This window comes from Saccopteryx leptura, chromosome 1 (assembly GCF_036850995.1).
Source record: "Saccopteryx leptura isolate mSacLep1 chromosome 1, mSacLep1_pri_phased_curated, whole genome shotgun sequence".
In the NCBI taxonomy this organism is placed as follows: domain Eukaryota; kingdom Metazoa; phylum Chordata; class Mammalia; order Chiroptera; family Emballonuridae; genus Saccopteryx; species Saccopteryx leptura.
In genome coordinates, this window is record NC_089503.1 from 133,710,684 (window position 1) to 133,737,615 (window position 26,932).

General features: G+C 46.8%; 1 protein-coding gene across 1 annotated transcript in view; it reads right to left on the minus strand.

The window, feature by feature from the left end:
• Positions 1-19,198, minus strand: part of AHRR (aryl hydrocarbon receptor repressor) — a 101,692-nt gene extending 82,494 nt beyond the window's left edge. The window contains exon 1 of the mRNA XM_066360804.1: positions 19,076-19,198. The gene's annotated coding sequence lies outside the window, so the exon portion shown is untranslated. The remainder of the gene's footprint in view (positions 1-19,075) is intronic.
• Between the last annotated feature and the right edge of the window lie 7,734 nt (positions 19,199-26,932).

Here is a 26,932-nt window from a genome sequence, read left to right on the forward strand (position 1 = left end):
CTCTTGTGTGCAGTAAGGACATCAAAGTCCTCACATATCCTGCAGATGAGAGTGCAGTGACCACTCAATGCCAGGTTCTGGGCCAAGAGACATGGAGAGGCAGTCAAGAGCCTTCACCTGTCCTCAAGCATGTGCAACCTGAAGAGGAGGAGGACTTAAACACGCAACTTTCATCTTGTGCAGAAAGTGCCATGAGAATATCAGAAATGCATCATGGACCTGCTTTAAATACAAAAAACACACTTTGAATATAAAGACATAAGCAGGTAAAGTAAATGGATGGAAAAAGACACACCATGCAAACACTAATCAAAAGAGGCTGTAGTAGTGGCCCTGGCCGGTTGGCTCAGCGGTGGAGCGTCGGCCTGGAGTGCAGGAGTCCCGGGTTCGATTCCTGGCCAGGGCACATAGGAGACGCGCCCATCTGCTTCTCCGCCCCTCCCCCTCTCCTTCCTCTCTGTCTCTCTCTTCCCCTCTCGCAGCCGAGGCTCCATTGGAGCAAGAGATGGCCCAGGCACTGGGGATGGCTCCTTAGCCTCTGCCCCAGGCGCTGGAGTGGCTCTGGATGCGGCAGGGCGACACCCCGGAGGGGCGGAGCATCGCCCCCTGGTGGGCATGCCGGGTGGATCCCGGTCGGGTGCATGCGGGAGTCTGTCTGACTGCCTCCCCGTTTCCAGCTTCAGAAAGGTGAAAAAAAAAAAAAGAGGCTGTAGTAGCTATATGAGTATCAAAGTAGACTTCAAAAAAGGGATATTACCAGGGACAAAGAGGAGTATCACATAATGACAGACAGCTCAGTTTTGCAAGAAGACATAGCAAGAGTTTACAAGATGGCGCTGGAGTAGACGGACATACCAATATCTACCTCCCAGAACCAAAGTGGATTACAAACTAATTTTAAGAACTAGCATCTAAAAAAACCAACTTTGGACTAAACTAAGAGGACTCTTCAACCAAGGAACACTGAAGAAGCCACACTGTGACTGGTAGGAAAAGCGGACACATGAAGAGGGCTGCCCAGCTCCCCGGAGCGAATGGCAGCAGGGAGAGACTCACGTGGTGGGAAGTGAGTTTAGCAGAGGGGGAAGGGTCCTGAGCCCCAGGAACAAAGCCCCAGCCTGCAGCCCCAGAGCCCAGAAGAGGCGTAAGGACAGTATTTAGCTGGAAACAAGTCAGGATACTGTTTGTGAGAAAGAGTCTGATTTCTCAGACCCAGGACCCTTCTTAAAGGGACCGCACAGAACATCTCTCTCACAACCACTCACCCGGGGCTCCTGGGGATGGGAAGAGAGGAGAGGACCAGAGTAACAGGAAGAGAGTGTAATCTAGGAGGCACAGGGAGAAACATTTTGGGAGATAGTCACCCTAACCCCTGGGACGAGTCACTCCCCAAAGCTGAAGTGGATATTTCCCCCGGAAACAGCAATATCAGCAAAGGGAAGCAGGAGAGCAGCCAAACAAGCTTCCCTGCGGCACTCAGAGCAGAGTCACATAGAAGGAGGGAGCTTTTGGGTCTACAGTAGTGAGTCTTAGGGTCTGAGCTGCAACGCCCCCACCCACTCGGCTGAGGGCTCCCCGGAGGGCGGGCAGCAGCGGGAGACAAAAGCGCGGTTCTTCTGGCAGAGGCAGAAGCCAGCTGGCCACCACGGGGCTTAGGTGTGAGCTCAATCTTGCCCGGCTAGGGAGAAGAGGGAGTGCAAAAGCGGTCAATCTCAGCTGTCGGCAGCCTGTAATCCAGCCTGCGGGAGAAGGGTGGGAACCCCGGAAAGGGTGGAGACCAGCCCCTGAGCAAGGGCGCAGGAGCACAACCTTGCCCCGCCCGTGCAACCCAGGCTTGCGGTCTGACTTGGTAGCCGGCTCCTCCCACGAGGGTGGAGCCAAAAGCCCAGAAGAGGCGGAGTTCCGCTACGAAGCTGAGCTTGGGCACGCAGTCCTGCACGGCGGAAGAGCCAAGGCTAGCAGCCGTCCCTTGAACAGGCTCCTCCTGCAAGGGCAGGGCAAAAGCCCAGAAACAGGCGGAGACCCACAGCTGAGCAAAGGTACTCGCCAGTGCCCTCAGGACCGAGCATAACGTCACACATGGGGGCGGGGCAAAGGCCAAGGCCACCAACACTTGTACACCCAAGCGCATGATCACAGCCACTCTCGCAAAGAGAAAATGCAGAGGCAGAGAAATACAACACAAATAAACCAAGAGAAATCCCCAGAAAAGGACCTAAGTGAATCAGATATAACCAAATTACCAGATGCAGAGTTTAAAATAACGATTGTTAGGATGCTCAAAGATATTAGAACAACCATAGCCATTACGAAAACCTAAATAAAGAGATAACAAATATAAAAAAGGACATTGAAATAATAAAAAAGAATCAGTCAGAAATGACAAATACAATATCTGAAATAAAGAATACAATGGAAGGAATTAAAAGCAGGATGGATGAAGCAGAGAATCAAATCAGCGAGTTAGAGGACATGATAAATAAAGGCACGGAAGCAGAGCAGAAAAAAGAAAAGAGACTCAAAAAGTCTGAGGAAACTCTAAGAGAGCTCTGTGACAACATGAAGAGAAATAACATCCGCATCATAGGGGTTCCTGAAGAAGAAGAGAAAGAACAAGGGATAGAGACTTTGTTCAAACATATCATAGCGGAAACTTCCCCCAATTAAGGCAGGAAAACATTTCACATGTTCAGGAAGCACAGAGAACTCCATTAAGGAGAAACCCAAAGAAACCAACACCAAGACACATCATAATTAAAATACCAAAGCTAAATGATAAAGAGAAGATATTAAAAGCTGCTAGAGAAAAAAAGACTATCACCTATAAAGGAGCCCCCATAAGGATGACTTCTGACTTCTCAACAGAAACACTTGAGGCCAGAAGGGAATGGCAAGAAATATTCAAAGTAATGCAGAACAAGAACCTACAACCAAGACTACTTTATCCAGCAAGGCTATCATTTAAAATTGAAGGAGAAATAAAAAGCTTTACAGACAAAAAAAAAAACTCAAGGAATTCACTGCAACCAAACCAAGGCTGCAAGAAATGCTAAGGGAACTGTTGTAAACAGATCAAAGGAAAAAAAGAATATAGCAAAAGAGGAAAACAGTTTTAAAGAAAAAAATGGCAATAAACAATTACATATCAGTAATAACCTTAAATGTTAATGGATTAAATGATCCAATCAAGAGACATAGGGTAGCTGCGTGGATAAGAAAACAGGACCCATACATATGCTGTCTACAGGAGACACACCTTAAATCAAAAGATGCACACAGACTGAAGATAAAAGGATGGAAAAAAATATTTCACGCAAATGGAAATGAAAAAAAGCTGGGGTAGCAATACTTATATCAGACAAAATGGACTTTAAAACAAAGACCACAGTTAGAGATAAAGAAGGTCACTACATAATGATAAAGGGAGCAATCCAAAAGGAAGATATAACCATTATAAATATCTACGCACCTAATATAGGAGCACCTAAATATATAAAGCAGACTTTGATGGACTTAAAAGGTGAGATCAACAGCAATACTATAATAGTAGGGGAGCCCTGGCTGGTTGGCTCAGTGGTAGAGCATCGGCCTGGCGTGCAGAAGTCCCGGGTTCGATTCCCGGCCAGGGCACACAGGAGTAGCGCCCACCTGCTTCTCCACCCCTCCCCCTCTCCTTCCTCTCTGTCTCTCTCTTCCCCTCCAGCAGCCGAGGCTCCATTGGAGCAAAGATGGCCCAGGAGCTGGAGATGGCTCCTTGGCCTCTGACCCAGGCACTAGAGTGGCTCTGGTCGCAGCAGAGCGACACCCTGGAGGGGCAGAGCATCACCACCTGGTGGGCAGAGCGTCACCCCCTGGTGGGCATGCCGGGTGTATCCCGGTCGGGTGCATGCGGGAGTCTGTCTGACTGTCTCTCCCTGTTTCTAGCTTCAGAAAAATACAAAAAAAAAAATACTATAATACTAGGGGATTTCAATACCCAATTATTAGATAGATCCTCAAGAAAGAAAATTAACAAAGAAACAGCAGACTTAAAGGACATATTAGATCAACTCGATTTAATAGATATCTTCAGAACCTTTCACCCTAAAACAGCAGAATATACATTCTTTTCAAGCGCTCATGGTACATTCTCTAGAATAGACCACATGTTAGGGCACAAAAGCGGTCTCAACAAATTTAAGAAGATTGAAATCATATCGAGCACTTTCTCTGATCACAATGGCATTAAACTAGAAATCAACCACAATAGAAAAATTGAAAAACATTCAAACTAAATAGCATGTTATTAAATAACAAATGGGTTAACATTGAGATCAAAGAAGAAATTTAAAAATTCCTAGAAACAAATGATAATGAGCATACATCAACTCAAAATTTATGGGACACAGCAAAAGCAGTCCTGAGAGGGAAGTTTATAGCATTACAGGCATACCTCAAGAAGCTAGAAAAAGCTCAAATAAACAACTTAACCCTGCATCTAAAAGAACTAGAAAAAGAACAGCAAGTAAAGCCCAGAGCTAGTAGAAGGAAGGAAATAATAAAGATCAGAGCAGAAATAAATGACATAGAGGCTAAAGAAACAACACAGAGGATCAATGAAACCAGGAGCTGGTTCTTTGAAAAGGTAAACAAGATCGATGAACCTTTAATGAGACTCACCAAGAAAAAAAGAGAGAGGACTCAAATAAATAAAATTAGAAACGAGAGTGGAGAAATAACAACTGACACAACAGAAATACAAAATACTGTAAGAAAATACTATGAAGAACTGTATGCCAAAAAACTAGACAACCTAGATGAAATGGACAAATTCCTTGAATCATATAATCTTCCAAAAATCAATCTGGAAGAATCAGAAAACCTAAACAGACCAATTACAACAAATGAGATTGAAACAGCTATCAAAAAACTCCCAAAAAAGAAAAGTCCTGGGCCTGATGGCTTCACAAGTGAATTCTACCAAATATTCAAAGAAGAACTAACTCCTATCCTTCTCAAGCTATTTCAAAAAATTCAAGAGGAAGGAAGACTTCCAAACTCGTTTTATGAGATGAGCATAATTCTGATTCCAAAACCAGGCAAAGACAACACAAAAAAAGAAAATTATAGGCCAATATCCCTGATGAACTTAGATGCAAAAATCCTCAACAAAATATTAGCAAACCGGATCCAGCAATATATGAAAAAAATCATACACCATGATCAAGTGGGATTTATTCTTGGGAGGCAAGGCTGGTACAATATTCGCAAATCAATCAATGTGATTCATCACATAAACAAAAGAAAGGAGAAAAACCACATGATAATTTCAATAGATGCAGAAAAAGCATTTGATAAAATCCAGCACCCATTCATGATCAAAACTCTCAGCAAAGTGGGAATACAGGGAATATACCTCAACATGATAAAGGCCATCTATGAAAAACCCACAGCCAACATCATACTCAATGGGCAAAAATTAAAAGCAATCCCCTTAAGATCAGGAACAAGGCAGGGGTGCCCCCTTTCACCACTCTTATTCAACATTGTTCTGGAAGTCCTAGCCACAGCAATCAGACAAGAAAAAGAAATAAAAGGCATCCAAATTGGAAAAGAAGAAGTAAAACTATCATTATTTGCAGATGACATGATATTGTATATAGAAAACCCTAAAATCTCAGTCAAAAAACTACTAGACCTGATAAATGAATTCGGCAAGGTGGCAGGATATAAAATCAATAGTCAGAAATCAGAGGCATTTTTATACACAAATAATGAACTGTCAGAAAGAGAAATCAAGGAATCAATCCCCTTTACCATTGCAACCAAAAAAATAAAGTACCTAGGAATAAATCTAACCAAGGAGATTAAAGACTTGTACTCGGAAAATTATAAAACATTGATAAAAGAAATCAGGGAAGATACAAATAAGTGGAGGCATATACCGTGCTCATGGTTAGGAAGAATAAACATCATTAAAATGTCTATATTACCCAAAGCAATTTATAAATTCAATGCAATACCAATTAAAATACTAATGACTTACTTCAAAGATATAGAACACATATTCCAAAAATTTATATGGAACCAAAAGAGAACACGAATAGCCTCAGCAATCTTGAAAAGGAAGAATAAAGCGGGAGGTATCACACTTCCGGATATTAAGTTATATTATAAGGCCATTGTACTCAAAACAGCATGGTACTGGCATAAGAGCAGGCACATAGATCAATGGAACAGAACAGAGAACCCAGAAATAAACCCACAGCTCTATGGACAACTGATATTTGACAAAGGAGGTAAGGAAATACAATGGAGTGAAGACAGCCTCTTCAACAAATGGTGTTGGGAAAATTGGACAGCTACCTGCCAAAAAATGAAACTAGACCACCAACTTACACCACTCACAAAAATAAACTCAAAATGGATAAAAGACTTAAATGTAAGCCGCGAAACCATAAACATCTTAGAAGAAAACATAGGCAGTAAGCTCTCTGACATCTCTCGCAGCAATATATTTGCTGATTTGTCTCCACAGGCAAGTGAAATAAAAGACAGGATAAACAAATGGGACTTTATCAAACTAAAAAGCTTTTGCACGGCTAAAGACAATAAGAACAGAATAAAAAGACAAACTACACAATGGGAGAATATATTTGACATAGCGTCTGATAAGGGGTTAATAACCAAAATTTATAAAGAACTTGTAAAACTTAATACCAGGAAGACAAACAACCCAATCCAAAAATGGGCAAAAGAAATGAATAGACACTTCTCCAAAGAGGACACACAGATGGCCAATAGGCATATGAAAAAATGTTCAACTTCACTAATGATTAGAGAAATGCAAATTAAAACCACAATGAGATATCACCTCACACCAGTCAGAATGGCGCTCATCAATAAAACAACACAGAATAAGTGCTGGCGAGGATGTGGAGAAAAGGGAACCCTCCTGCACTGCTGGTGGGAATGCAGACTGGTGCAGCCACTGTGGAAAACAGTATGGAGATTCCTCAAGAAAATAAAAATTGAACTGCCTTTTGACCCAGCTATACCACTGTTAGGAATATACCCCAAGAACACCATAGCACTGTTTGAAAAGAAGAAATGCACCCCCATGTTTATGGCAGCATTGTTCACAATAGCAAAAATCTGGAAACAGTCCAAGTGTCCATCAGAGGATGAATGGATTAAAAAGCTTTGGTATATATATACTATGGAATACTACTCAGCCATAAGAAATGATGACATCGGATCTTTTATAACAACATGGATGGGCCTTGAGAACATTATATTGAGCGAAAGAAGTAAATCAGAAAAAACTAAGAACTATAGGATCCAGCCTGACCTGTGGTGGTGCAGTGGATAAAGCATCGACCTGGACCGCTGAGGTCGCCGGTTCGAAACCCTGGGCTTGCCCGGTCAAGGCACATACGGGAGTTGATGCTTCCTGCTCCTCTGCCCTTCTCTCTCTCTCTCTCTCTCTCTCTCTCTCCTCTAAAATGAATAAATAAATAAAATAATTAAAAAAAAAAAGAACTATAGGATCCATACATAGGTGGGACATAAAGATGAGACTGAGACTCAGAGACATGGACAACAGTGTTGGGGTTACAGGGTAGGGGGAGGAGAGGGAGGGGGTTGGGGGAGGGGAGGGGCACAAAGATCATGGCTTTTCAGCATTTGCCATATTCCCCCTTTAATGTATAGACAGACGCAAATATTTACTTATGGTGTTTCCACTATAAAGACTGCTGTCTTAGGGAACAAATGCTGATGAACTATTTCAGCAGTTCCTCCTTCTTCAAAGACTTATATGTCAACATAGAGCTCCATGGTTCATAGGACATACTCAAGCTCACTTCATGCTCCCTGGAGCTTTAGCACAAGGGAATGCCCTTTTTTTTTTCTTTTTTTCTTTTCTTTTTTTCTTTTTTTCTCTTTTCTTTTCTTCATTTTTTTTTATTGTTGTATTTTTTATTTTATTTATTTATTTTTTGTATTTTTCTGAAGATGGAAATGGGGAGGCAGTCAGACAGACTCCTGCATGCGCCTGACAGGGATCCACCTGGCATGCCTACCAGGGGGAAATGTTCTGCCCATCTGGGGTGTTGCTCTGTTGCAACCAGAGCCATTCTAGCGACTGAGGCAGAGGCCATGGGGCCATCTTTAGTGGCCGGGGTGGCTTTGCTCCGGTGGAGCCTTGGCTGCGGGAGGGAAAGAGAGAGACAGAGAGGAAGGAGAGGGGGAAGGGTGGAGAAATAGATGGGCGCTTCTTCTGTGTGCTTGGACTGGGAATCGAACCCGGGAATCCTGCACACTCTACAGGCCAGGGCTCTACCACTGAGCCAACCGGCCAGGGCCTAGGAATACCCTTGTTGATCAAGCTACCCAAAAGAAAATTATATAGAGCAACCATGACAGACCACGCAAGTCAGTCTCATACTATTCATCACCAGAACGCTGCAGTCCGGTGTAAACAGTTTCAACTTTCTTGGGAAGCAGCACGGCAGATTGGGAAATCCTGTCCAAGGGGTCCTATACTGCCCCTTCATTTAGAGTTAACCCTCAAGGACCCCTACCAGGACAACTTTGGCAGATGGATGTTACTCATATACCTTCATTTGGCAAACAGTCGTATGTCCACATTACAGTGGATACATATTCCGGATCTATAGTAACCTCTGTCAGAACAGGAGAGGCTGCTAAACATGTTATAGCTCATTGTCTGTATGCATTGTTCTATTATTGGATTTCCTAAACTGGCTAAACTGAAAATGCTCCTGCATATGGAGCAAAAGCATTCACTGTATTTTGTCATGCTTACAATCTTTAAAGTTAAGGTATTATTAAAGTGTACTCAGCAAACATTTTAAGGTCAATTAAAAAAAAAATTTTTTTTAAAGGGGGTAGTCATATCCCGGAACTCCTATGGGTCTACCATATCATACTTTTTACTTAAAAAAAAAAATTACATTTCTTTTGAATGCTGATGAACAGGAGACACCAAATCTTTTTTGCCTGCAAACTACTTCTTTATTAGATCCAGCTAATAACACTGTTTTGTCTTTGTCCAAATAGCTCCAGATATATGGAAAAGATTTATATAGGCGGATGGGGATCTTCAAACCCCTCAGCGAGATCTTCTGAGCATGGCTTTTAAGATACCTAGAGGCAGAAAAAGCCCAATAGAGATCAGGGGAACTACCAGCTTTTAGGATACACCCTTAAAGGCTCCAACGCCCCAAAGGGGTCTCATAGGATGCCATCTGGGTCCTGCTTCAATAGTGGAAAGGAAGGTCATTGAGCTAAAGCCTGCCAGGCTTACATGCCTCTGCTGTGAGGAAACAGGGACACTGGAAGGTAGGCTTCCCCCTCGCTCCTCTAAGGGAGGGTTCAGTCTCTTCCAGCCCTGCTCCAGCCACCTATGACCTAACCTTGCCCAGAAAGATGGGGTTTGCCACTGAAGGCTGAAGGTGCCCAGGGCCGTCGGCCCCATCTACAACACTGTGGACGAGCCTAGGGTATTTCTTCCAAGAAGCAGGTAAACTGATCTCATTTGCACAAGGGCCACTTAACTATGTTTTGCCTGAATAGTCATGTTTTTTATTCTTCCCTCAAAGATCTCTGTTGTGGGTGTTGATAGTCCTATTTTCTGCTGCTTTGCTTAATATATAGTGTTTCCTTTATCCTTCCTACCTCAATGCCCCACTCATATTTCAGGCTGGGACCTACTCCTAATTTAGAGCTCTCTTTCCCCCTTTTGCCAACTTCTATTATGAATCTACCTTTGCCACCCAGCTTAGTGTATCCCAAGGTTCTCTTTACCATGCCACAGTTGCAGAGTTCCAGGGAAAAGCAACCTGGTCTCATCTCTCCAGGCAGAGGACAACAGAAGCTCTATATCCACGCATGCTGCAAATGGCTTTTCCAGTCTACCTGAATCATTATCAGCTAGAAGCAGCGGTCATTGGGACTTGGATATGAGCTACAAAGTATAGAATGGAGACAACTCCAGTGCCATGCGGGCTTTTCCTGGATGAGGACTTTTCCTGGACTCCTGCTCCCTATGACAGCTCCTAACAGACTGAACTGTGGTTGGGTTGCATTTTTCAGGGATTTGGCATGGTGATGGGGCCAACTTGGACTTGGTGAACATGTTAAGGACACTACTCTTTTATGGATTCTTGCTGTATTGGCCAAGAGTTTGCTTAAAGGCTTTTAATCACTGTAAAAAAAAAAAGTAAAAAAAAAAATAGAAGACTGGATAAAGAAGATGGAGCACATATACACCATGGTATACTATTCAGCTAGAAGAAATGATGACATCGGATCACTTACAGCAGATTGGTGGAATCTTGATAACATTATGCAGAGCGAAATAAGCGAATCAGAAAAAAACAAGAACTGCAGGATTCCATACAATGGTGGGACATAAAAACGAGACTAAGAGACATGGACAGGAGTGTGGTGGTTACGGGGGGGGGGGGGAGGGAAGGAGGGAGAGGGGGAGGGGGAGGAGTACAAAGAAAACTGGATAGAGGGTGACAGAGGACGATCTCTCTTTGGGGGATGGGTATGGAACAGAACTAAATGACAAGATAACCTGGAAATGTTTTCTTTGAATATATGTACCCTGATTTATTGATGTCACCCCATTAAAATAAAATTTTATTTATTAAAAAAAAAAAAAAGAAGAAGACATAACAATCTTAAATGTATACGCTCCTAACAACATGTATGCCTCAAAATACATGAAGCAAAACCTGATAACACTGGAAAGGTAATTCATCAGAGACTTCAGCATTGCTCTTTCAGTAATTGATAGAACACGTAAACAAAATCAAAAGGATATAGAACATCCAGGCCTTGGCCAGTTGGCTCAGTGGTGGAGTGTCGGCCTGGTGTGCAGAAGTCCCAGGTTTAATTCCCAGCCAGGGCACACAGGAGAAGCGCCCATCTGCTTCTCCACCCCTCCCCCTCTCCTTCCTCTCTGTCTCTCTCTTCCCCTCGCACAGCCAAGGCTCCATCGGAGCAAAGATGGCCCGGGGGCTAAGGATGGCTCTGTGGCCTCTGCCTCAGGCGCTAGGATGGCTCTGGATGCAACAGAGTGATGACTCAGATGAGCGGAGCATCGCTCCCTGGTGGGCGTGCCAGGTGAATCCCGGTAGGGTGCATGCGGGAGTCTGTCTGACTGCCTCCCCGTTTCCAGCTTCGGAAAAATGCAAAAGAAAAAAGGATATAGAACATCCAAACAACAACAGACAGGAACTAATTGGAAATTATAGAACACTTTGTCCAACAACAGCAGAGTACATATCTTTGTACAAAGAACATTTGCCAAAATAGGCTATATTCTAGGGAATAAAACAAATTTAAAAGAATAGAAATTATATAAAGTATGTTCACTGACAATTAAGAAATTAAACTAGAAAGATATATAAAAAAAATTCCCAAATATTTGGAAAGCAACCCATTTCTAAATAACCATGGGTCAAAAATAAAGTCTCAAAGAAACTTAAAGTTTTGTCTTTTGGACTGAAAGGAAATGAAAATACTACATATCACACTTTGTAGGAATAAGCTGAGCTGTACTTTTATGGAAACTGATAGCATTAAACATTTATATTAGAAGAAAGGTCACAAATAAGTAATCTAAGTTTCCATTTTAACTACAAGAAATGAAATCTAAATCAAACACAAGGATGGAAATAATAAAGAAAAAAAAGACATTTAAACAGAATAATAGAGAAAAATCAATGAAACCAAAAGCTGGTTCTTTGAACAGATCAACAAAATTGATTAACCTCTAGCCAGACTAATAAAAAAAAAAAAAACCAGACAGACACAAATTGTCAATATCAGGAATTAAAGAAGGGATATCACTGCAGACCTCGTGTATACTAGAAAGGAAATAAAAGAATACTGCTATGAACTTAGTTGTGTCCCCCCAAATCCATATGTTAAAGCCCTAATCCTCTATTTGACCATATTGGACAGAGTGCATTTCAGGAGGTAATTAAGGTTAAATGGGATCATGAAGGTAGAGTTCTGACCCCATAGAACTGTTACCTTGGAAAGAAGAAAAAGAGTTCTCTCTTTATCATGTGAAGGTGGCCATCTGCAAGCCAAGATGAGGCTCTCACTGGAAACCAAACCACCTGAACCCTGATCTTGGGCTTCCAGCTTTCTAACCCATGAGAAATAAATTTCTGTTATTTAAGCTGACCAGTCTATGGTATTTTGTTATAGCAGCCCAAGTTGACCAAGACAAATACTATCCCCACAAATTCAACAATTTAGATAAAATGGGAAAATTCTTTAAAAGACACAAACTACCAAAATTCACTCAAGAAAAAATAGGTAACAGGTTTATTCCTATATCTATTCCAACAACAACTATGGTCTCACTTATAAATTCTACCAATTTAAGGAATAAATATACCAATTCTCTGCAACCTCTGGCAGAAAATGGAAATAAAATTTTAAATGGCCAACTCATTTACAAGTTCAGCATTGCCCTAATACCAAAAAGCAAAGACGTTTTAAGAAGAGAAAACTACAGACCAATATCCCTCATGAACATAGACACACAAATCCTCAATTAGATACTAGCAAATGGAACGCAGAAGAGGACAATACATCACAAGTGAGGCTTGTCCAAGGAATTCAAGGCTGTTTTAACATCCAAAAGTTCATCGGTATAATTCATTATATTAATAAACTAAAGAAAAATACACATGACCATCTCAATATACATTAAAAAAGCTTCTGACAAATTCCAAATGATTCATAATAATGAGTAATTCTCATCGAACTAGGAATAGGCAATCAACTTAATTAACCTGAGAAGGAGCATCTTCAAAAAAGCCTGCAGCCAACCCTGCATCCGGCAGTGAAAGACTGAGTACTTCCCCTGAGATAGAACAAGGCCAGGACATCCTCCATCCCATTTCCGTCAAACATCTCATTTGCTCACCAGTCAGGACAATGAGGTGACAAAGAGAAATGTCATGAAGCCAGGAAAGGAAGAAATATACACTGTGTTCACAGACAGATGGTTGCACATTCCAATACTTTTACTAAGACAGATCTTTTATAACCAATGATTGAGTTCAGCAAGGTCATAGGACAAGAACAATACATAAAACCACACTGTGTTTCTATAGGCTAGCAATGAACAATCTGAATACAGATTTTTAGAAACCAGTACCATTTGCAATAGCACCAAAATAAAAATGAGGCCCTGGTCGGTTGGCTCAGCGGTAGAGCGTCGGCCTGGCGTGCGGGGGACCCGGGTTCGATTCCCGGCCAGGGCACATAGGAGAAGCACCCATTTGCTTCTCCACCCCCCCCCCCTTCCTCTCTGTCTCTCTCTTCCCCTCCCGCAGCCAAGGCTCCATTGGAGCAAAGATGGCCCGGGTGCTGGGGAAGGCTCCTTGGCCTCTGCCCCAGGCACTAGAGTGGCTCTGGTCGCAGCAGAGCGACGCCCCGGAGGGGCAGAGCATCGCCCCCTGGTGGGCAGAGCATCGCCCCTGGTGGGCATGCCGGGTGGATTTCGGTCGGGCACATGCAGGAGTCTGTCTGACTGTCTCTCCCCGTTTCCAGCTTCAGAAAAATACAAAAAATAAATAAAAATAAATAAATAAATAAATAAATAAATAAAAATGAAATATGCAGGTATTTCAGAAGGTGCAATTGGGACCCTAAAGACTAGGATGATAAGAAGGTGATGGGGGAAAAATTTAGGAAACAGCAGGAAATTTTCCAAATGTAAAGAAAACTGTAAGCATACAGATTCCAGAAGGTCACTGGTCCCCAGGCACAAGAAATGTGAAGAAAATGATACCCAGGTACATCATAATCAAATACTCACAGCCAGCAATAAATAGAACAATCTTAACAGCCACCCGAGAAAACAGCCATTGGGCAGGGAAAGAAAGGTGAGAATGACAGCAGATGCCTCGTCAGAAACATGCGTGCAGGAAGACAGTGGGGCCCTGGCCGGAAAGCACGGAGAAGAAAAACACTAAGGCCTAGATTTCCACACCCTGTAAAAATACCTTTCAAAAATTAAGATGAAATAAAGACTTCTTCAGACATACAAACACTGAAAGAATTCCCTGCCAGCTGACCCACACTAGAAGAAATGTCTTCAGGCCAAAGGAAACTGATACCAGATGGCAACACAGAACACAAAGCACAGATTTGTTCTTGCTATTAAATATCTTTAAAAGATAATTGACTATTTAAAGACAACGATAACACTGTATCATGGGGGTTATAACAGAGGCAGATGTCAGGGGGTTGGCAAGAATAGCACAAGGCCAGGAGAGGCACGCTGGGGTAAGGTTCCTATGCTGCCCGTGAAGTGGCTGAAGGGGCTGCCTCCCGGCTCCACATCCACCCTCCCTGCCTGCCCTGCACTGACGGGCCGGACCCCTCAAGCATTCCTTCTTTGAAGTTAGCACAATGTGCCACTGCCAGGAGAGGCACTGGAGAGGTGTGCAAGAGTGAGGGGCTTTGGGTTCCAGGGCTTCCGTTTTTCTGTTTGTTTCTGCTCACCACTGCCAGAGGCCAGGACTCAGTGCACGCCACCAATCAAGGGGCTGAACAATCCCTTCTCCAAGGAGGCCTGAACCCAGACTGGGGTGGGAACTCCACTCCTAAGTGTGCTTCTCGATTTGCTCAGCCCTGGGGAATCCATCAGGGTCCTGTTGCCTTTGTAGTTACTCCACTGTTGTAGCTAATACTTCTTTCTATTCAAGTTTCTCAAATCACACCAAAAGTTAAGCTAAAAATATAAAAAGCTAATTTTTTAAAAGTGTACCTATTCTAGAGACACATACTAAAACATATACGAAAGCAATGGTATGTCAGGGATTTGCCTCTACAGTGGGGAAGCAGAGTGGGGTCTAAGTGGAACCGGATCAGCCAATATGGAGAGCTGCCCGTGTGTGCTGGCTGATGAATAGGTTGGGCTCATTATGAAATTGTGTCCACCTTTGTAAAAGATTTGAAAATATCCATAATATTTTTGAAAGTATTACGTAGAGAGAAAATGTGCCATGAGAATAGGCATCTTGTGGTCAGTGATTTTCAGCAAGAGTGGCAAGGCCAGTGGGGAAGCACAGTCTCTTTAACAGGTGGAGGGTGACAGCTGGATATCCACAGGCCAGAGAATAACTCACACCATAGGAAAAAATCAACCAAAATTAGTTAAAAGACTGAAGTGTAAGAGTTAAACTATAAAACTTTCAAGAAAACGTGAGGCTAGATCCTCATGACCTTAAATTGGGCGATGGATTCTTAGAAATGTTACCAAAGTCACAAATAAGAAAAAAAAAGTAGAAAAATTGGACTTCATCAAAATTAAAAACTTGTGCTTTAAAGGACACTACCAGAGAAATGAAAAGAGAACCCACAGAAGGGGAGAAAATATTTTTCAATCATACAGCTGATAAGAGTCTAGTATTCACATTACACAAAGAACTCCTACAACTCAACAACAAAAAGACAACTCAATTTAAAAATGGGCAAACAACTTGAATAGATAATTGAAAAAAAAAAGAAATAGGCACCAAACACATGAAAAGATGCTGAACACCATTCATCATTGGGGAAATGAAAATCAAACCTACTGGGAGATACCATGCCACACTCACTGGAATGGCTGTAATCAAATAAATGGAAAGGAACTAATCTCGGTAAGGCTGTAGAGAAACTGGGACCCTTGTGCACTGCTAGTAGGAACCTCGAACGGTGCAGCTGCTGTGTGAAACAGTGAGGCATTTCCTCAAAAAGCTAGACACAGAGTTCCCATATGACCCAGCAAACCCCAGTCCTAAGTGGGTGCCCAAGAGAACTGAAAACATGCTCAATAAAACCTGGCACACAAACGCTCACAGCCACATATTCACAGGGGCCGAAAGTAGCAGCCACCCAAATGTGCATCCTCTGGTGGATGGATAAACAAGACATGCTCTCTCCACAGAGTGGAATATTACTCGGCCATACAAGGAATAAAGTTCTGATGCTCCAACATGGAGGAACCTTGAAAACACGCTGCTACATGAAAGAAAGCAGACACGAAAGGGCACACGTTGACTACACTGATGTGAAATGTTCAGAACAGGCAGATCCACAGAGACGGAAGGTAGATTCATGGTTGCCAGGGACTGGGGGAAGGAATGGGGAGTGACTGCTAGTGGGTACAGAGTTTCGGTTTGGGGTGAAGTAAATATGCAGGAATTAGTATATTTTGGCAATATATATATTAAATAAATGCCACTGAACTGTATACATTCTTAAATGGTTAATTCTATGTTATGTGAGTTTTACCTCAATAAAGAGTGCACAACACAAATTTATATACAAAAATAAAATTTCTGGTATGTCAGGGGGAAAATCGGTGCCAGAGGCGAAAGCACCGGCAGGGAGCTCTGCCCGGAGGACAGGAGAATGCGGGGGCAGCAGGGGCTTGAGAGCAAAGATGCATTTTAAGTTGACAGAGATAGTGCTGTGGAGGGAACAGGGGGCTCTGAGCCCTGGGGTGGGGTGGGTGAGCAGGGATAGGGTCCTGGTGCCCACAGGCTGTAGCAGGAACAGGTGGACGGGTGCTTCAGAAGGCCCTGTGTGAGGGTCCCCACTCCTGCACTTCTCTGAGAAGTCAGGTTGGGCCCTCCGTGGCTGGACGCCAGTATGCAAGACCCTCCCATCTGAACCAAAAGGCCTTTCAACTCTAACAGGAGTATCCTGAGCCTCACTCTGGCCCAGCGTCAGCCTGGGGGAGACAGGCCAGGGAAGTTTCCCTGAACCCCGAGAGGGGCCAGGCTCTCAGTAACCCATGCAGCCACCCCTCAAGGTCAAAGGTGAAGGGGTGAGCTGACCTGCACCAACCCAGGAGAGTTTGTCACCAGCACTACCACTTCCCAAATAAGCCAGAGCTTCAGAGCAGGATTGATGGAGGGTGTGAGGACAATGGGGAAGATGAGAAGGGGACCAGGGGAGACCCGGGGAGGGCAGCATGACCCCGCTCACTCCATCCAAAATCTTCCTCCCCACCGCAGGGGGAGCTCAGACAGGACCCGGGCTCCTCTGTGTGACCCTTCCCCAGCCTCGCACATCACCTGTCCCTAACTGCCCCCACACACACATACACACAAAGCCACATTCTCCTTCGTGTCTCCAGCTTAGTGCTCAACAGGCCCTAAAAACACAGTTTATGGCAAAAAGCACCAAGAGCAGATAAATATCTCCAGATACCTCTCCACTGGGGAGGGGGTGGAGGTAGCCATTGCCCCCACCCCATTCCCAGTTCCGGTCCCAGTTGAGTAACACAGTTTGGAGGCTGAGCCTGAGTTCGTAGCTTAGGAATCGTACATAGGGGGTGGATACTATGCAGTAGTTTCTCTGTTTTACTAAATATTTGTGCACTCTCCTCAAAAAAGACAAAGCTTCCTCAACTGAAACACACTCCCCACAGAAATGCCTTTCTGAGAAGGGTGCAGGTCCCAGCCCAGTGCCAGCTTCCTTCTCTGCCTCAGGGGGCACCGGGGACCCTCTCCACTAGACTCCTTGTGGCCTGTGGCTGCCCATGGCTGGCATCCTCCTGCAGCAGCACACGGTGCTGGGCCAGGGGCACAGGGAGCAGGGCTGAGGGGCTGGGCATCACACAGGTGAACAGGTACACTGAGCCTGACCAGGGGGCTGTGGGCCTCCCACCCCGATCAAGCTCGGGAGCTGACTGTGTGTCTCAGAGAAATATGAACTCTTGCACAAACCTTTCTCTTATAAGAGGTAAAAGGAATAACTGTCTATTTTAGGAAATACTGGTAAGCAAGAAACAAACAAAAAATCCTCCCAACCCAGCAGCGCCCCCCACCCTCTCTCCACAGGGCATGCACCGCTCTGGGACCAAGCCTGGACAGAAGCCACAAACTGCCAGTTACCGCATCAAACTCCTCCTCTGTAAAATAAAGTGACTTCCAGCCACCTCAGGGGGGCTGCAGAAGATGGTAGAGCCCTTCATGTCAAGGCCACTCACTGCCAACCAGTGGGGATGGTCTGCACATCGCCAAAAGCCCCCCTCCTCCGCTGCCAGGACTGACAGACTCGAACCCAGGAGCCTGCAGACGCCAGATCTGAGGCCCCAATGGCGAATGGGCATGGGACAGAGGCCAGCCGGATTTAGGAGCCCATGTTTGCCAGAAGCTCCCTGGAGAAGTCCAGTTCACAGCTGTCAAGTACCCAGAGCCTGGGGATAGATGCCTAGGGCACACACTTATGACCAGAGCCTGTGGCTGGTCTCAGATGCCATCTCCTCACTCACCCCACAATGATACTAACAGCTGGAGGCCTGCCTGATGCTTCCAGGGGACAAATACCTGTCCCTCCCAATGGGATCACTGGGGCAATACCAGGGTGAACAGGTCCCTGATGGTTATGTCCCATTCACGAAGTATCCACAATCTGAGATTTTCAGCCACTCAAAACTAGATTTTATGGGGAAAAACTTTCTTGGTGCCACTAACTGAAACCAAGCAAATTCCTGGAACATGGGCCCTTCCGCCCTTCCCAAGTGTGAGAACCAAGCCTGGTGCTTCCCTGCCCGGAAGCAGGGGCCTAGCTGTGCCAGGGTCCAAGCTGTTCCACCTCGGCCTTCCCCACTCCCAGCTGCTCTGGTGAGGGCTCAGGGCATGGGTCCAAAGCCCCCCTGCCAGCATCTGCCCAAAACATTTCTGAAAGAAACTGGGCTAACACCGAAGGGCAATTAAACCAACTCCCCCAGCGAGGGTGGATCACAAGCAGGAGCTTCAATTCACTGCATGGGGGGAAAGCGGGGACGGGGACTGGGGCTACTGGCTGTGCGGGTGAGGAACCATGAGCTGTGGAAGTGGACCGGCTTCGTCAAAAGTCTCGTTTATATTCTTGAGTGAGAAGCTGCCCGTTGGGCCCCAGGGCCTGGAGACGTGAGATGGGGTGGGCGGAGGGTGATCCAAGGGAGGATGGGGTAAAAGGACGGTGGGAGGAGGGCTCCCCACTCGCGTCTCCATCGCGCAGCGGGGCCGCGGAGCCCGCGCAGGGCACTTACCAGAGCCGCTCGGCACGGAGGCTCAGGCGCGCCGGCGGAGGAAGCCCGCCCGGGCCGGGAGCAGTGGCGGCGCGGCTGCGGGCTCTCGCATCTCGGGGACCAGGCGGCGGTCGCGGCCGCGAAAGGACGGCCCCACCCCGGCACGCGAGCCCGCCCCGCCCCGGAGCCTCGGACCCGGAGGCGGCAGGGGGCGCGCGAGCGCATCCCCTCTTGTCCTCTGACCCTCCGGGTCTGTGTGCGCCTCGGCGGGGTCGAGCGCTCCGCCCCTCTAACCCCATGGCCTCCTCAGGGCACTGCCCGCTCCGGGGTGGTTGGTGCCGGCCCCCCGCGAGGCCCCCAGGCTCCGCTCATCCTCGATTCCCGGTCCTCAGTCACGCCCCCTCCCCCGCACCCCCGCCCAGCTGCAGGACACACCTGCGCGCCGTGCGGAGGTGCAAGGCCCAGGCCGCCGAGCCCCGCGTCCGGGCGGTCCCGATCCCAATAGGTAACGGGAGGATAACGTGTCCCGCCCTGCCTGCTCCAAGGGGTTGTTGTGAGAATCAAAAGGTTTTACAAACTGTAAAACAGTAATACATATAATACTTTTGACCCTGAACTTCCCTGGAACCGCAGTGTCGTTCGTGCGACGTACCAACGCGGGAGATTTCGTTCCCACCAGGCAGGTGCGTGCGGCGTGGAAGCTCTGCTCTGCTAACCCGCGCGGTGGGCACCAGGAGCCCGCGAGCCCAGCGCACGACCGTCCCGCCCCCTCTCCTCTTTGGGCCTCCAGCGGGGCGTACCTGCCAACCAACCCCTCGGGCACGCTCCCTCCGCCTCCTCTCTTCCACCCTGCAGTCCTCGGGCCGCCTCCTCTCCTCCGTCCGGGTGGAGACCTCCTTACTTTCTCGGCCCTCCTCACGAGGCTCGGACCCCATCTCCTGCCCTGGAGTTCCCGGGACACCCCCTGAATCTGGCTTCACATCCTGAGATCACTGCTCAACGTCTGAGAGGCCCCAGAGACCCCAGCCCAGTCTGGCGCCACCGTCCTCACTGGACCCGCCGAGCTTCTGCTCTCTCCCACGTCCATTCCCTCGGCGGTTCCCGGAACGGCATCTCAGCACCTGTCGCTGTCCTCACCCAAGAGCCATCCACCGACTTCGCATCCCCGCACCCAGCCCTGTAGCGGCTTCCGTGCTGGCTCCCGCCCCACAGACGCAGCCCGAAAAAGTCAGAGCCTAGTCGCCTAGGCTCTGAGCTAAGTGCTGTCTGCCCAGAAGCTCCCAACTCCTTTCCCCTGGCCTCACTGATGCACTCTGAATGAGCAATGTGCCTCGGGACCTTTGCACTTGCCACCGCTATCCATCTCCTCTCCCTGAGGTTTTTCATAGTGTATGCACCTCTGAAGTCACAGCAGGTGTTTCTTTACTCCTTGTATCTAACAGTAAACTCACCAGGGCTGTTCTGTATGCCTTTATCCAAGGAAGAGCATGGTGCCTGCTGCAGAGCAGGGGCTGAAAATATTGGCTGAGTAAATGGTTTTATTTTATTTTATTTTTTACATGAAACAATGTGCAGCTATATTGCTGCATGTTTTAAGTAGTTTTGACTTGATCCAATTTTTGTAAAGTGCATTATATACAGAAAAGTTGGTTGGATAACTCGGAGGTTACAGGTGAGCTTTCATTTCTTCTTTATACTTTATATTTTTTTTCTACAACTCCTAAGTATGTTTAAGAGCATGTGGTATTTTTGTACCTTTTTAGCAGTTTGTTTTGTTTTGCTTTTTTTTGTTAAAGAAAATAAGTAAGCAGGTGTATGATGTTAGGAGAGGGGGGTGTCCAGGCCTGTGGGAGGACTCCTGGATCTAGGAATTTGGGCAGACACCTGGATGGGCACTTTGAGGAACTGGAGCTTTGTGGTAAGAACCGACACTACCCTTGCATGGAAAGACAGCACCCCCACACCTAAGCGAACCCCCTATTGGCCTTGTGTCCAGACACCAGTCATACCCCCACCACCCCATCCTATCAGGGAACTGGCTGCAGCCAGACAGGTGAAACTGTACATCCCAAGGTGCCAAAGAAAACCAGTGTGTACCTCCCCGCCCCTTCCCTCATATGTGCCGGATGGGCACAGGCCACCCACCTCAGCCACTCCTTGTGCTGGTCCCCAAAGCAGAGCCTCAGCCTCAGGCTGTCATTGGAACTGAGCAGAAACAGGATGACCCTCCACAAGGAGGCTGCCTCCCCTGCAGTCCCAGGGCTCCTGGGAGAGTGCCCTTTCGGGGAGCCTCCGGGCACCCCACCAGAACAAAGTAGCTCCCACCCTCCTCCATCTGAGGACTCCCAAGAGTTCAGTAGGCACATCTTCCCTCTGGTAACTTCCTGTAAACACAGGTCCACCACACACACAACAGGTTGCAGTGTACAGCCAGCATACAGCCTATGCCTTCACTGTCATGAACAACCTGCCCCTACTCCCACTGGGGTCCAAATGCAGCTGAACACGCTCCCAACCACAGCTCAGGGGCCCCTGATCCAGCAGACCTTCTCAGAACCTCCTAGTAGATGCCCACTCTTTCCCTCCACAGTGAGGACCCTCCACAGCAAATAGGCCCTGTGCGGCTGAATCCTTCTGCTCCCACCAGCTGGGGATGAGTTCCTCTTTCTTGGGTCAGTTGTCCTTCCAGAGAGGCCAGAATGATGGCTGGGGAAAGAGGAAGCCCTGAGGTTCCACCCTCTCTCCTAAATGTATGCATCCAGATGTGGTCTCCCACGTGAGAGCTCAGTCACATAACAGCTAGCTATGTCAGCTGTGACTACTCAAAGATGGCCCTGCGGCAGATAGGGGCTCCCCCGGTGCCTTCACCCTCCTAAGGCACCAGGAAAGTGGTGGCAGGAAGGTGCAGGACTGCCCAGTAGGTGCCCTTCCTGGGAGACCAGGAGCTCTGCTGGTCCATGGACATTTGAATCAATTAAACGCAATTCAGGGGTTGTTTCTAAACACCGAAGACTTTGATTGTGGCTGACTGGTAAACAGATACAGAAGGTGAGGAGGTGAAATACCCTCAGGGGGTGGGTTGGTCTGACCCTGCCACTCGCTGCCTCCCAGTAGCCCCATCCTGCTGCCAACAGCCCAGCCTCTGGTGGCCCCGAAGCCCAACCGCTGTCAGCCCATGCATCTTAAAGGTATTGTCTCAGCTCCTACCAGGTGACCATTTTTTGCAGGCACCCCTGCTAGCAGGGAGCCAGGACTGATTCCCCACCTGAAGCAGACTTGCAAGGTCTCACCCAACACAGGATGGCCAGCAGAGAAGCTGCTCCTGGGCTGGGGTGCAGGACAGCATCCTCATTCCAAGGCAGTGGGGTGTGGGAAGGCCACCCCATGAAGAGAGCATAGCAAAGACCTTTCAGAGTTTGCAGATGCTGTTCCCTGACTGGCATGCTCTTCCCCACACATTCTGGCCAGTCCTACTTCTTTCAGCTTAAAGGTCCCTTCTAGAAGAGGCCACCCTTACAGCCCTTCACCACCTGACATTTGGGTTTATGGTGGGGGTAGTGCAGGACTTTCCAGCCACCTTGTACCCTGCTACAGCTCCATAGCCCATGGAGAGAAGGGAAGCAGTAGGGGGAGGAGAGGGGGGTGACAGAGGGGTAAAATGAGGGAGAGGAATGGGGAGGAAAATAGATGGGGAGGGAGGTGGGGAGGAGGGGGAGGAAGTGAGGGCCAACTCACTATACTGTACTTTATTTTCTGACATATTTACTATATTTTATTTCTTTTCTTGTACAACCCCAAGCCCAAATAAACAAAGATTCATTTGCCTGATTTTCTTTGAACTTGCTGTTGTCCTTTACATCTTTGGCAGCTCTATAAATTCTGTCCATTAGCCTTCCGCAGGGTTCCATGAGTCAGACCATCTCAATACCACACACACAGGGACAGCTCCCTTCAGCCCCCCTTGCCCCCCCCCTTCCCTCGGCCTGTTCCCTATTGGTTCCATTTCCTGAATGCCAAGCCTTCCTTTTGGTTTTACTCACTTTTGCTGGAACCCACCGTCCAGGAGCTAAAGGAATGTAGGAGCAAAACATCGTGAAGACTTAATCCATCTGCACTGCTGGTGGACAGCTAGACAAGGCAGAACTGAAGGTGGAAACAACTTTCCCTCCACATGCTTGATGCTTCTAATGCTGGCGCAGCCATCCTATCCCTGAGCCTCACGTGGGCCTGTGGCAGTCCTCCTGGGAGGGTTAGAGCCTCCTTGTCCCCTGTAGTCTTCAAGGCAGCCTTGACCTTCCGCAGTGCCAGACACCAGTGCATACTTCCTTCCAAACCAGCTTCACCTGTTCTTGGAAAATTCTCCCCACTTTTGTTTTGAAACTTTTTTCCCTATAGTTTTCTCTGTTCTTTCACTTTTTCCTATGAGATATTTTATTTTTAACTTCTACAAGTTAATTCTTTCTGTATTTCTTTCTTATAGTATTGGTTCTTTTTTTTTTTTTTTGGTTCATTTTTTTTTTTTTTGTATTTTTCTGAAGCTGGAAACGGGGAGAGACAGACAGACTCCCGCATGCGCCCGACCGGGATCCACCCGGCACGCCCACCAGGGGCAATGCTCTGCCCACCAGGGGGCGATGCTCTCTCCCTCCGGGGCATTGCTCTGCCACGACCAGAGCCACTCTAGCACCTGGGGCAGGGGCCAAGGAGCCATCCCCAGCGCCCGGGCCATCTTTGCTCCAATGGAGCCTTGGCTGCGGGAGGGGAAGAGAGAGACAGAGAGGAAGGAGGGGGGGGTGGAGAAGCAAATGGGCGCTTCTCCTATGTGCCCTGGCCGGGAATCGAACCCGGGTCCCCCTCACGCCAGGCCGACGCTCTACCGCTGAGCCAACCGGCCAGGACCTGGTTCATTTTTAAATGGATGCAGTGTCCTCAGTCTTTTCTGAAATGCTGGCTCTAGAGTGAAGGATCCGAAATGCTTCTTTGGTCCCTATATTGCCTTTTACAAACTTCAAGTGAACTCTGCTGAGCAGTGTCCTAAACAGGCACTCCAAGTGGTGGACTTCTTAGGATGCTGATTTCTCTGACCTCCTGTGTGGGGGTTGGGCGCTCGTCTTGCAAGAAGCCTCCAGGACTCCCACACCCCCCTTGGGTGCAGCCCCTGCCACACCCCCTTTACTGCTACCATGCTCCTGAGACTTCCTAGGCTTTGCAGGAACTGGCACCTTCTCCCCCAAATTATCCTTCCTGGGATCTGGGGGCAGGTGTCTTCTGAAGTTGAGGCTGAAGTTTTGTTTCCACTCTGGTTCTTTGCATTGTTAAAAGCAATGTCCAGAAGAACCTTGCCATCTTAAAACCTTCCTGAATTATTGGCAGCTAGTGTGATCTATTTAAAACACCCCTGCTGGCCTGTGTATCATCTGGTAGGAAGAGCTGAGAGGTCAAATGTGCTCTCTGTAGTACCCACCTCCCATTGTGAACAGGGCACGGTCAAAACCCCAAGCCTAACCACTGCTGATCATGTGACCTTGGTCAAATTATGGGCCTTCTGAGTCTCCATTTTCCTATCTATAAAACAGGTAAATATAGATCAATCAAAGAGAATAGAAAGCACAGAAATAAACCCTCACATGTGTGGTCAATGATGTTTGACAAGGGTACCAAGACCATTCAAGGGGAAAAGAACAGTCTTTCCAACAAATGATGGTAGGACAATAGGGTCTCTACATACGAAAGAGTGAAGGTGGGCCCTAACCTCATACCATTTGCAAAAATTAGCTCAAAATGGATCAAAGACCTAAACAAAAACTCTTAGAGAAAATGTAGGGGGAAAGCTTCATGACATTGGATTTGGCACTGATATCTCACATAATGACACAAAAAATACAGGCAACAAAAAGAAAAACATCACATCACAGTTGAAAACTTTTGTGCACACAACAATAGAGTGAAAAGGCAACCTGTCATAGAATGGGAGAAAATAATTGTGAATCATGTAGCTGATAAAGGATTGATATCTGGAATATATAGAGTTCCTACAACTCAAAAACAAAAAGACAGTTAAAGAATAAACAAAGGGCCCTGGCCGGTTGGCTCAGCGGTAGAGCGTCCGCCTGGCGTGCGGGGGACCCGGGTTCGATTCCCGGCCAGGGCACATAGGAGAAGCGCCCATTTGCTTCTCCACCCCCCCCCCTCCTTCCTCTCTGTCTCTCTCTTCCCTTCCCGCAGCCAAGGCTCCATTGGAGCAAAGATGGCCCGGGCGCTGGGGATGGCTCCTTGGCCTCTGACCCAGGCGCTAGAGTGGCTCTGGTCGCTGCAGAGCGACTTCCCGGAGGGGCAGAGCATCGCCCCTGGTGGGCAGAACATCGCCCCTGGTGGGCGTGCCAGGTGGATCCCGGTCGGTCGGGTGCATGCGGGAGTCTGTCTGTCTCTCCCCATTTCCAGCTTCAGAAAAATAAAAAAAAAAAAAAAAAAAAAAAAGAATAAACAAAGGACTTGAACAGACACTTCTCCAAAGAATATATTCAACTAGCCAATAAGTACCTGAAAAGATGCTAAACATCCCTAATCATTCGAGGAATGCAAATTAAACCACAATGAGGTACCACCCTATACCCATTAGAAAGGCTATTATAAAAAAGTGATGTGGAAAAGTTGGAATCCTGTAACTGTTGGTAGGACTGTAAGATTGTGCAGCCACTGAAGAAAATAGTATAGAGGTTCCTCAAAAAATTAAATATAGGGCCTGACCTGTGTTGGCGCAGTGGATAAAGCATCGACCTGGAAATGCTGAGATCGCCGGTTTGAAACCCTGGGCTTGCCTGGTCAAGGCACATATGGGAGTTGATGCTTCCAGCTCCTCCCCCCTTCTCTCTCTGTTTCTCTCTCTCCCTTTCTCTCTCCTCTCTGAAAATGAATAAATAAAAAAATTTAAAAAAATTAAATATAGAATTATCATGTAATCCACCATTTCCAGAAAACCAAAAGACTTGAAAGCAGGGGCTTAAAAATATATTATATAGCCATGTTCACACCAGCATTATTCATGGTGGCCGAAGGTGGAGACAAACCAAATGTTCATCAACAAATGAATGGCTGAGCAAAATGTGGTGTGTGTATACAATGGAATATTATTCAGTCTTAAAAAGGAAGGAGCCCTGGCCGAATGGCTCAGTTGGTTAGAGCATCATTCCAAAGCTCAAGGTTGCTGGTTCAATCCCTGATCAGGGCACATACAGAAAGAGATCAAAGTTCCTGTCTCCCTCTCTCTCCCTTCCTCTTTTGCTAAAATCAATCAATACATTTTTTTTTTTAGAGAAAAGTCTGACCCTGGCCAGTTGGATCAGTGGTAGAGCATTGGCCCAGCGTGTGGATGTCCTTGATTCATTTCCTGGTCAGGGCACACAGGACAAGCAATCATCTGCTTCTCCACCCTTACCCCTATCCTTTCTATCTCTTCCCCTCCTGCAGCCATGGCTCCATTGGAGCAAGTGGCCCCAGGCACTGAAGATGGCTCCATGGCCTTTGCCTCAGGTGCTAGAATGGCTCTGTTTGCAATGGAGCAACACCCCAGATGGGCAGAGCATCGCCTCCTGGTGGGCATGCCGGGTGGATCCTGGTCAGGCTGGCGCATGCGGGAGTCTCTCTGCCTCCCTCCTTCTCACTTAAGAAAAAATACCAAAAAAAGGGGGGGGGGAGTCTGACACATGCTGCAATATGAATTAACCTTGAAGATATTATGCTGAATGAAATAAACCAGTCACAAAAGAACAAATACTTTGATATCACTTGTATGAGGTTTCTAGTATCATCAAATTCATAGAAAGTAGATGGTAGGTGTCAGTGCTGTGGGTAGTTAGTGTTTCATGGGGACAGAGTTTC